The sequence below is a fragment of the Mustelus asterias genome, chromosome 22 (assembly GCF_964213995.1).
Source record: "Mustelus asterias chromosome 22, sMusAst1.hap1.1, whole genome shotgun sequence".
NCBI lineage: Eukaryota > Metazoa > Chordata > Chondrichthyes > Carcharhiniformes > Triakidae > Mustelus > Mustelus asterias.
Window position 1 is genome coordinate 57,350,896 of NC_135822.1, and position 12,150 is coordinate 57,363,045.

At 49.4% G+C, this 12,150-nt stretch overlaps 1 protein-coding gene across 2 annotated transcripts in view; it reads right to left on the reverse strand.

Annotated features, from left to right (window-relative positions):
- Nucleotides 1–12,150, reverse strand: part of LOC144510060 (phytanoyl-CoA hydroxylase-interacting protein-like) — an 84,550-nt gene that overhangs the window by 58,285 nt on the left and 14,115 nt on the right. Inside the window, exon 2 of one of the 2 annotated variants that reach the window (XM_078239287.1) lies at nt 6,718–6,803. The exons of the other annotated variant lie outside the window; for it this stretch is intronic. The gene's annotated coding sequence lies outside the window, so the exon portion shown is untranslated. The remainder of the gene's footprint in view (nt 1–6,717; nt 6,804–12,150) is intronic. 2 annotated transcript variants of the gene reach the window in all.

Genomic DNA, 12,150 nt, shown 5'->3' on the forward strand with positions numbered 1-12,150 from the left:
CCCACCAACACCTCTACTTTCTCAGGGGACTAAGGAAATTTGGCATGTCCACTACAACGGTCACTAACTTTTACAGATGTAAAAGTCTGCTTGTTTCCTTATCTTCAGGAATCTAGCAATGTTACAGATGCACCATAGAAAGCATCCTTTCCAGTTGTATCACAGCTTGGTATGGCTCCTGCTCTGCCCAAGACCGCAAGGAACTACAAAAGGTCGTGAATGTAGCCCAATCCATCACACAAACCAGCCTCCCATCCATTGACTCTGTCTACACTTCCCGCTGCCTCGGGAAAGCAGCCGGCATAATCAAGGACCTCACACGCCCCAGACATTCACTCTTCCCCCGTCTTCCGTCGGGAAAAAGATACAAAAGTCTGAGATCACATACCAACCGACTCAAGAACAGCTTCTTCCCTGCTGCCGTCAGACTTTTGAATGGACCTACCTTGCATTAAGTTGATCTTTCTCTAGACCCTAGCTGTGACTGTGGCACTACATTTCATAGAATTCATAGAAACCCTACAGTGCAGAAGGAGGCCATTCAGCCCATCGAGTCTGCACCGACCACAATCCCACCCAGGCCCTACCCCCACATACTTTTACCCGCTAATCCCTCTAACCTACACATCCCAGGACTCTAAGGGGCAATTTTTTAACCTGGCCAATCAACCTAACCCGCACATCTTTGGACTGTGGGAGGAAACCGCAGCACCCGGAGGAAACCCACGCAGACACGAGGAGAATGTGCAAACTCCACACAGACAGTGACCCGAGCCGGGAATCGAACCCGGGACCCTGGAGCTATGAAGCAGCAGTGCTAACCACTGTGCTACCGTGCCGCCCTTATTCTGCACTCTCTCCTTTCCTTCTCTATGAACAATGTGCTTTGTCTGCATTGCATGCAAGAAACAAGACTTTTCACTGTGTGATAATACATGTGGCAATAAATCAAATCAAATTAAACATTAACATTGCAGTGAAGTTACTGTGAAAATCCCCCAGTCGCCACACTCCAGCCTGTCTACAGCAGCACAGGCTGCAGGTAGTGGGGAAACATTGCTAAATTCCTGAAGATAAAGAAACAAGCACACTCTTTCAAAGAGCTGGCTTGCCAGGATGAGCTGGGTTGCCTCCTTCTATTCTGTATTATTTAAGATTCTACAGCCAACAACATAGAACATAGAACATAGAACATTACAGCGCAGAACAGGCCCTTCGGCCCACGATGTTGCACCGACCAGTTAAAAAAAAAAACTGTGACTCTCCAACCTAAACCAATTTCTTTTCGTCCATGAACCTATCTACGGATCTCTTAAACGCCCCCAAACTAGGCGCATTTACTACATCTCGCACAAGGACGTTTCGATGAATCACAATTATTTGTTCAGACACAGATGGAATTGAGATTTGAAACCTCTGCAGTCAGAAAGCTTTCCTCCACAGGGTAACTTCAGGCACGCCACCTGTCCTGTTCAGAGAACCCTGTGATACGAGAATACTGCAGTGACGAGAACCCAACAGCAGCCTTTGGCATGGACGTTCCTTGGCAGCAACATCCTGCTGCCCAGTGGACAAGCTGGCAACTTACCCCAGAGAACCGCAGGACACTGGTGTGGGAAATGGAACAACAGCATAACCAAGCTCATTTTCCATGCAAAGCTATTAGAACTAACAAAGCTATCAGCGGAAGGCTTACTTATAAGAGACCATTGAAACCAAGTCAATCAAAGCAGTTAAAAGGAAGATTTGAAGAGGGAAATTATTAAAGGCTGCAAGGAAAGTGAGAGGCTATAAGTGTATATCACTGATGTGTGACTCGAGTAACCAGGAGAAAATGTTTCTGCTCCCTGATTCCAATCGCTCCCTGGTTCCAATCACTCCCTGATATAGAAGGGATTGAGTCACATTGTTCAGGTAGAGTGGAGTGTGCTTTACTCTGTGCTGTCCCTGTCCTGACTAATAGGACAGTGTAGAGGGAGTTTTACTCTGTATCTAACCCCATGCTGTACCTGTCCTGGGAGTGTTTGATGGGGGACAGTGTAGAGGGAGTTTTACTCTGTATCTAACCCCATGCTGTACCTGTCCTGGGAGTGTTTGATGGGGGACAGTGTAGAGGGAGTTTTACTCTGTATCTAACCCCATGCTGTACCTGTCCTGGGAGTGTTTGATGGGGACAGTGTAGAGGGAGCTTTACTCTGTATCTAACCCCGTGCTGTACCTGTCCTGGGAGTGTTTGATGGGGACAGTGTAGAGGGAGCTTTGCTCTGTATCTAACCCTGTGCTGTACCTGTCCTGGGAGTGTTTGATGGGGGACAGTGTAGAGGAAGCTTTACTCTATATCTAACCCGTGCTGTACCTGCCCTGGGAGTGCTTGATGGGGACAGTGTAGAGGGAGCTTTACTCAGTATCTTACCCCGTGTTGTACCTATCTTGAGTGTGTTTGATGGGGACAGTTAGAGCGAGTTTTACTCTGTATCTAACCCCATGCCGTACCTGTCCTGGGATTGTTTGATGGGGTCAGTGTAGAGGGAGCTTTACTCTGTATCTAACCCCGTGCTGTACCTGTCCTGGGAGTGTTTGATGGGGACAGTGTAGAGGAAGCTTTACTCTATATCTAACCCCGTGCTGTACCTGCCCTGGGAGTGTTTTATGGGGACAGTGTAGAGGGAGCTTTACTCAGTATCTTACCCTGTGTTGTACCTATCCTGAGTGTGTTTGATGGGGACAGTTAGAGCGAGCTTTACTCTGTATCTAACCCCATGCTGTACCTGTCCTGGGAGTGTTTGATGGGGACAGTGTAGAGGGAGCTTTACTCTATATCTAACCCCGTGCTGTACCTGCCCTGGGAGTGTTTTATGGGGACAGTGTAGAGGGAGCTTTACTCAGTATCTTACCCTGTGTTGTACCTATCCTGAGTGTGTTTGATGGGGACAGTGTAGAGGGAGCTTTACTCTGTATCTAACCCCGTGCTGTAGCTGTCCTGGGAGTGTTTGATGGAGGACAATGTAGAGGGAGCTTTACTCTGTATCTAACCCCGTGCTGTACCTGTCCTCGGAGTGTTTGATGGAGGACAATGTAGAGGGAGGTTTACTCTGTATCTAACCCCGTGCTGTACCTGTCCCGGGAGTGTTGCCCATTTTTGGAACAAGGCTATAATGAGGTCTGTATCCTGGTAAAATCCAAAAATCCAGTCACTTAGGTCTTTTGTTGACATTGAATTGACTGAAGGTTGGCAGTTCTGATGATGGGAATTTCTCAGTAGGAGACTGGGATGGATCATCCACTTCAGACTAAAGAGGATTGCAAACGCTGCAGCCTTTGTCTTTTGTATGCTGGGCTCTGCTGTCATTGAGGATGGGGATATTTGTGGAGCTTCCTCCACCAGTTAGCTGTTTAATTATCCACCACCATTTCTAACTACAGGGATGTGACAGGACTGCAGATCTTGGGGCTAATTGATGTTTGTGAGATTGCTAAGTGTGAAACTTTCCTGGGAGTGTTTGATCTAACCCATGTATCAAATCCGCACTGTACATGTCCTGACATTACACAGATTCGTGTGGGGAAATGGTGGCTTAGTGGTAATGTCACTGGGCTAACAATCCAGAGACCCTGGCTAATGATCTGTGGACACAGGTTCAAATCCCACCGGGGCATGGATTTAAATTTGATTAATTCATACAAAATTCAATTAATTAATAAATCTAAAATTGAATTGAAAGTGAGTCCCAGTCATGGTGACCGCGATTGTCATTAAAAACCCATTTACTTCAGGGAAAGAAATCTTCCGTCCTTGCCCGGTCTGGCCTATATGTGACTCCAGACCCCCCCATGTGGTTGACTCCTGAGTGCTCCTCTGAAATGGCCAAGCAAGTCACTCAGTTATACCCAACAGCCAAGTCAAGCCAAGTGGACTGTGGGACACGAGAAGGCAGCTCACTACCACAAATAGGAATGGGCAACTAAAGCTGGCCTTGTCTGCAATGCCAGCATCCCATGAAGAAAAATCACCGGGGCAACGGGGCCTTAATTTTTAAAATGGAGGGGTCTCGACCTGTCCCCACTGACTCTGACAGATCTGCTGCCATTTTACGCTCAACTAAGTGTTGGTTGACAGCAGGCGGGGGCGGGTGTGGGGGGAGGGGGCTTCCATCGCCATTTGGAAGGAAACCCTGCCTTGGAAAGCTGCCAGGACAAAGCAGCCCGCTTCATTGGCACCACATCCACTCGCTCCACCACCTCAGGAGCAGCAGTGTGGACCATCTACAAGATGCACTGCAGCAACTCATCCTTAGACAGCACCTTCCAAACCCACAACCTCTACCATCTAGAAGGACAAGGGCAGCAGATACATGGGGAACAGCACCACCTGCAAGCTCCCCTCCGAGCCACTCACCATCCTGACTCGGAAATATATCGGCCGTTCCTTCGGAGTCGCTGGGTCAAAATCCTGGAATTCCCTCCCTAGCGGCATTGTGGGTCAACCCACAGCACGTGGACTGCAGCGATTCAAGATGGCGGCTCACCACCACCTTCTCAAGGGGCAACTAGGGATGGGCAGTAAATGCTGGGCCCAGCCAGCGACGCCCATGCCCCACGAATGAATTAAAAAAAGCTGATCAGTTTGCCCAACTCTGACTCATCCAGGTACAGCGCTGCAGTGGACGGAAGAGGCACTGCAAGTGACATGCCTGGGACCAAGTTTCGGGACATGGAAGCCGGATACGGGGTCCTGGAGAAGGGAGGGTAGGGGGGTTCCTGGTGGGGCCGCGAGGGGGGCAATTAAAGTATCAGTGGGTAAGCCGGTGGGGGGGAGGGAGGACACCCTCAGTCAGATGGGAGCTACTGATGGAGGCGCCCTCTTCCTCACACCTTCCCTTCAAGAGCTAGGACTTCAATAAATCCTATTCCCTATTCTGATCTTTGTGCCACCGGCTAGCTGGAGAATTGCGGCTGGGAGGGAAAGGGCCCTTAAGAGTGGGTGCTACATGGCCACTCCAAACCTGCTGGGGGGGAGCGTAAAATTCAAGCCAATGTCAGTTTTAGACATTCACACACATTTGCGAGCTGCCAATCATTCTCCATTCTACTCATTAAGTCCAGAACAACCACCCCCACATGACTCACCGCTGTGAGTTATTTTTTAACAAAAAGAATAATTCATCCAGGCTAATTGCAAAATCAATCCGACTTAAACGCCGCAATAAAATGTTTATTTATTTACTAGTCACAAGTAAGGCTTACATTAACACTGCAATGAAGTTATTGTGAAATTCCCCCCAGTCGCCACACTCCGGCACCTGTTCGGGTCAATGCACCTGACCAGCACGTTTTTCAGAATTAAGCAGGGCCAATCCACCTAACCTACACATCTTTGGACACTAAGGGGCAATTTAGCATGGCCAATCCACCTAACCCACACATCTTTGGACACTAAGGGGCAATTTAGCATGGCCAATCCACCTAACCCACACATCTTTGGACACTAAGGGGCAATTTAGCATGGCCAATCCACCTAACCTGCACATCTTTGGACACTAAGGGACAATTTAGCATGGCCAATCCACCTAACCTGCACATCTTTGGACACTAAGGGACAATTTAGCATGGCCAATCCACCTAACCCGCACACCTTTGGACACTAAGGGGCAATTTAGCATGGCCAATCCACCTAACCCACACATCTTTGGACAGTGGGAGGGAAACCGGAGCCCCCGGAGGAAACCCATGCAGACACGGGGAGAATGTGCAAACTCCACACTAAGAAGTCTCTCAACACCAGGTTAAAAGTCCAACAGGTTTATCTGGAATCGCGAGCTTTTGGAGCTCTGCTCCTTCCTCAGGTGACTTTAACCTGGTGTTGTGAGAGTTCTCACCCCAGTCCAACGCCGGCATTTCCACATCAAACTCCACACGGACAGTGACCCAAGCCAGGGATCGAACCCGGGTCCCTGGCGCTGTGAGGCAGCAGTGCCAACCACTGTGCCACTGTACCGTGCCACGTTGAGCGTCTATGCACATGTGGGCTAGAATGTTATCCTCCTGCCCACCACGGGAATCGGAGCGGGCGAGGGGTGGACCATGGAAAGGTCTGTTGACTTCGGGGGGGGATTTTACAGTTTTGAGGTTGTAAAAACCCGCCCGTGGTACAGAATTCCAAAGATTTATAACGTCCTGCATGAAGAAATCTCTCCTCATCTCAGTCCTGAATGGCCAAACCCCTCAGGTCCTACACCCTCCTCTGAAGCCGGCTTAGTGTTAACGGTTGCCATTGGAAATGCATGTTGCTAAAGAGAGCCTACTGGAAAAAGGCAGTGCTACCGTGGGCGGCACGGTGGCACAGTGGGTTAGCACTGCTGCCTCACAGCGCCAGGGACCCGGGTTCGATTCCCGGCTTGGGTCACTGTCTGTGCGGAGTCTGCACATTCTCCCCATGTCTGCGTGGGTTTCCTCCGGGTGCTCCAGTTTCCTCCCACAGTCCGAAAGATGTGCGGGTTAGGTGGATTGGCCATGCTAAATTGCCCCTTCGTGTTAGGAGGACTGGCTAGGATAAATGCATGGGGATAGGTGGGATTGTGGTCGGTGCAGACGCGATGGGCCGAATGGCCTCCTTCTGCACTGTCGGATTCTATGATACCCATAGACAGACCCTGGAGCTTTGCTCATCTTGTAAATCACACCAGCAATTTGTATAGTTTAGCAAATAAATTCTCTAACCTGCAGAGCTGGATAGCAGCCTCTCTCTTCCTGCAGGGCGTGGGGAGTAGGATGATGTTGCTGCGTTCTGGAGTGTATTAGCTCCTCTGTTGCCCACAGCAAAGAGAGAGAGATAGATAGAGAGCAGATTGTTCAGTAACCCAGTCATGTACAGATCTGTACAAATCCAGCACTATCAGGCATGCTGGGCTCCGAGTGCAGCTGTACTCAGGGGCTCTGACTCACCAGTGATCCTGCCAGAGCCTGGCAAAGCAACAGCTGAGTGCACAGTCGCGAGGTTTCCCCTTGAGCCTGAACACAGACCACCGCCCCCCCCCCCCCCTCCCGCCTCCACCCCCGTGAGAAGCTTGCTATTGAGTCAGCAGAGAGCTTTCTAGCATCAATCCACAACAAAGGCACTGCAGCTGTGACAGCAACAGGCAGAGAGAAGGCCATTTGGCCCATTGCACCCCTGCCAGCCCGTTGCAGGAGCGATCCAATGAGCTACACTCCCCCCCCCCCACTCTTTATACCCGTAAGCCCTGCAACGGTATGTGTTTTATCAAATTAGATGCCCTTTTGGAACACATGGAAACAATGTAGGATTTGCAGGTCTCCCATAGACCTGCTGCGCAGTTCAAAAGTTCTTTTTGCCTTCTATTATAGAATCGTAGAACCCCACAGGGCAGAAGGAGGCCATTTGGTCCATCGAGTCTGCACCAACAACAATCCCACCCAGGCCCTATCCCCGTAATCCCACATATTTACCCCGCGAATCCCTCTAACCTACTCATCCTGGGACACTAAGGTGCAATTTAGCATGGCCAATCCACCTAACCCGTACCTAAAACGTGCGGGTTAGGTGCTAAATCCTCCCTCAGTGTACCCGAACAGGTGCCGGAGTGTGGCCACTCGGGGATTTTCACAGTAACGTCATTGCAGTGTTAATGTAAGCCTACTTGTGACACTAATAAATGAACTTTAAACTAATTGATCTCCCTGTAGGACACTAGTAAATTATAAATATTAATTCAATAAAACAGACTGGGGCTGATAGGAGAAACTGAAGTGTAATTTTTAAGGTATCTTATCCACACTCTGGTTTGGAAACAGAAAGGAATTCATTGCACACAATCTGTTTTACAAGGTAATAAAGAAGCTCACAGGGTCCCCCCAATAATACACAGATAATATAATATACAGGGTCATGGGACAAACATGTGGATGATATTGGAATAGTGTAGGTTAGATGGGCTTTAGATTGGTTTCACAGGTTGGCGCAATATTGAGGGTCGAAGGGCCTGTACGGCGCTGTAATGTTCGATGGTCTATGTTCTAGATCACATTTTGAGATCAGAGCACACAGTTCTGGTCTCCAGATTATAAAATGGACGCAGATGCACTGGGGAAGGTGCAGAAAAGCTGGTGCCAGAACGGAGAGGTTTTTTTCCTATCATAGAAGACTGAATAGGCTGGGGTTCTTGGTCGGAATTCTCCCATTCCCGCCCCCCACTGGAATTTTAGTGGGCGGGGTGCGGACAATGTGAAACCCCCATTAACAGTTGGGCGGGAATTTCTGGCTCTTAGACCAGTGCGGCCGGAGAATCCTGCCCCTTTTCTCTCGATTGTAGATCGATCTGGATCGATGTGTAGATCGATCTGGATCGATGTGGATCGTAACTGCTGGCATGCACTAGTTGGGCCAAATGGTCTCCTTCTGTGGTTCAAATGACCTCTAAGTACCTTTTGTAACACAGCAAAGGATGATGTAGAATCGCAGTACCTTTACAGAGCAGAAGAAGGCCATTCAGCCCATCGAGCCCAAACTGTCTCTCTGAAAAAGCATTCTACCTAGTCCCACTCCCCTGCCTTATCCGTCATAGAATCACAGAATATACAGTGCAGAAGGAGGCCATTTGGCCCATCGAGCCTGATCAACCACAATCCCACCCAGATCCTATCCCCATAACCCCACATATTTACCCTTCTAGGACCCCTGACACTAAGGGGCAACTTAGCATGGCCAATCAACCTAACCCACACATCTTTGGACACTGAGGGCCAATTTAGCATGGCCAATCCCCCTAACCTACATATCTTTGGACACTAAGGGACAATTTAGCATGGCCAATCAACCTAACCCACACTCTTTGGACACTAAGGGGCAATTTAGCATGGCCAATCCACCTAACCTGCACATCTTTGGACTGTGGGAGGAAACCGGAGCACCCGGAGGAAACCCACGCAGACATGGGGAGAACGTGCAGACTCCACACAGACAGTGACCCGAGGCTGGGAATCGAACCCAGGTCCCTGGCGCTGTGAGGCAGCAGTGCTAGTCACTGTGCCACCCATCGCCATAGTTGTTTATCTCTGTAGAATGCAGTTGCTGTCACTGTAAGAATGGAAATGCCACTCCCAGAATGTTCTCTGGTGCGCAGGTCAGAAGGTTGTCCCTCAGTCACCATCACAAAGAAACAGATTACCTGGCCATTATCACGTTGCTGTTTGTGTGAGCCAACCACGCACAAATTGACTGCCGTGTTTACTGTATTACAACAGGGACCACTTTAAAACAACACTTTCAAAAGTATCTAGTTGGCTGTTAAAGTGCTGTGGGATGCAGAAATGGTGGAACGGTGCACTCTATAAATGCAAATTCTCTTCCTCTCACCCCTGCCTGACAGTCACATTAACAATGGGACTCTCAGCCAGTCCATCTCTCATTCAGGCGTAACCAGGAACCATCCATCATCATTCTCCACCCCAGAGACCTGACAGCAGCACACAATCAGATCGATGTCTTTAAACCACAGCGACATCATTCACCCGCACAGCTCTGACTTGGTTAATTCCCAGATCGGGCATGGACAGTGCTGATGCTTCCATCATTGCCGTGTGCCAATATTAACCCTGTTCTTGATGTGCACTCCCTAATCACTGCTTGCCTTTCTATTTCAGCTTCCCCCGAGCGCCACGCAGCCAACGGGTTTGCTGCCAGAGCGTCATAGTTCTACTCCATGGTTGGCACGGAGGCACAGTGGTTAGCACTGCTGCCTCAGAGCTCCAGTGACCTGGGTTCGATTCCCAGCTTGGGCCACTGTCTGTGCCGAGTTTGCACGTTCTCCCCATGTCTGCGTGGGTTTCCTCCGGGTGCTCCAGTTCCCTCCCACAGTCCAAAGATGTGCAGGTTAGGGGGATGGGCCATGCTAAATTGCCCCTTAGTGACCAAAGATGTGCAGGTTGGGTGGATTGGCCAGCCTAAATTGCCCCTTAGTGACCAAAGATGTGCATGTTAGGGGGATTGGCCATGCTAAATTGCCCCTTAGTGTCCAAAGATGTGCATGTTAGGTGGATTGGCCATGCTAAATTGCCCCTTAGTGTCCAAAGATGTGTAGGTTAGGTGGATTGGCCATACTAAATTGCTTAGTGTCCAAAGATGTGCAGACTCGGGGGATTGACCATGCTAAATTGCCCCTTACTGTCAGGGGGACTAGCTAGGGTAAATACATGGGGTTGTGGGGATAGGGCCTGGTGGAATTGTGCTCGATGCAGATACGATGGGCCAAATGGCCTCCTTCTGCACTGTAGGATTCTATGATTCTATGACCAGCTATTGGGAATGCTGTTTGGGGAGTCCCTCTGATCCTCCACTTATTTTCTGAGCAAACATCTGCTGTTAACGGGCGGCACGGTGACGCAGTGGTTAGCACTGCTGCCTCACAGCGCCAGGGACCCGGGTTCGATTCCCGGCTCGGGTCACTGTCTGTGTGGAGTTTGCACATTCTCCCCGTGTCTGCGTGGGTTTCCTCCGGGCGCTCCGGTTTCCTCCCACACTCCAAAGATGTGTGGGTTGGATGCATTGGTCATCCTAAATTGCCCCTTAGTGTCCCGAGATGTGTCTGTTAGAGGGATTAGCAGGGTAAATATATGGGGTTACGGGGATAGGGTCTGGGTGGGATTATTGTCGATGCAGACTCGATGGGCCGAATGGCCTTCTGCACTGTAGAGTTTCTATGATTCTTTCTTTGATTCTATGTTAAGCCCTTCCCTGTTGGTGGCTCAGTCAAGGTTGAGTTTGTCATTAATTACAGCTGCTATGATTCATTGCTCCTGTTTCCTTTCCCCTCCTTTGTCACAGGTACAATTGGCCATCCAGCGGCAAAAGCCTCGAGACAGGGCCTTTGTTTCCAGTGTGGAAGTTACTGTGGCTCCCAGCAAAGTCAATGGACTAAGGTGTGTTTTTCTAAAAGAGCAGAAAACCTCAACCTGCAACACCGAGTTCCTGGAGCCTTTAATGCCAAGATAATCGCACATAAGGTGACGCAGTGGTTAGCACTGCTGCCTCACAGCGCCAGAGACCCGGGTTCGATTCTGGCCTCGGCTGACTGTGCTCCGGTTTCCTCCCACAGTCCGAAAGACGTGCTGGTTAGGTGCTAAATTCTCCCTCAGTGTAACCCGAACAGGAGTGTGGCGACTAGGGGATTTTCACAGTAACTTCATTGCAGTGTGAATGTCAGCCTACTTGTGACACAAATAAAATCAACTTAAAAACTTGGATATGATGGACAGGTTTGGGGGAGTCAGGAGGTGAGTTACTCTCTGCAGGATTCCCAGCCTCTGACCTGCTTTTGTGGCAACAGTATTTATATGTCTACATAGAATCTATGTCACGGAGGCAGGCCCTTTGGCCCAAACTGGTCCATGCCGACCAAAAAGCCCATCTAAGCTTAGCCCATTTGCCTGCATTTGGTCCATATCTCTCTAAATCTTTCCTATCCATGTATCTGTCCAAATGGCTTGGTCCAGTTTCATTTCTGGTCAGTGGTACCCCTCCAGGATCTTGTTGATAGTGGGGGTGGGTCCAGTGATGGCAATGAATGCCCAGGGGTGATGGTTGGATTCTCTCTTGTAAGAGATGGTTATTGCCTGACACTTGCGTGGCACGAATGTTATTTGCCACTTGTTAGCCCAAGACTAGATCATGTCATGGATGCGCAACCCATTATATTCAGATCTTATGAAAGGTCACAGACCTGAAACCTTAGTTCTGTTTCTCTTTCCCCAGAACCAGTTCCCCCTTTCTGTGGGTTTGCATATCCTCACACAAAGCAATAACATGTCTTTTCTCTCTGACGGATTAGTGCTATCTTGCTGTGTACTTCCAGTGTTTCAGGTTCCCTAACTTTTCCATTTCTCAAGACGCCGGCTGGGATGGTAGATAAAGTTTTGAACAGTAAAGGAATTAAGGGTTATGGTGAGCGGGCGGGTAAGTGGAGCTGAGTCCACGACAAGATCAGCCATTATCTTATTGAATGGCCAACATTCTGGGGATTGCCATTGACCAGAAACTAATCTGGACCCAACCACAGTGGCTACAAGAGCAGGTCAGAGGCTGGGAATCCTGCGGAGAGTAACTCACCTCCTGACTCCCCCAAAGCCTGTCCACCATCT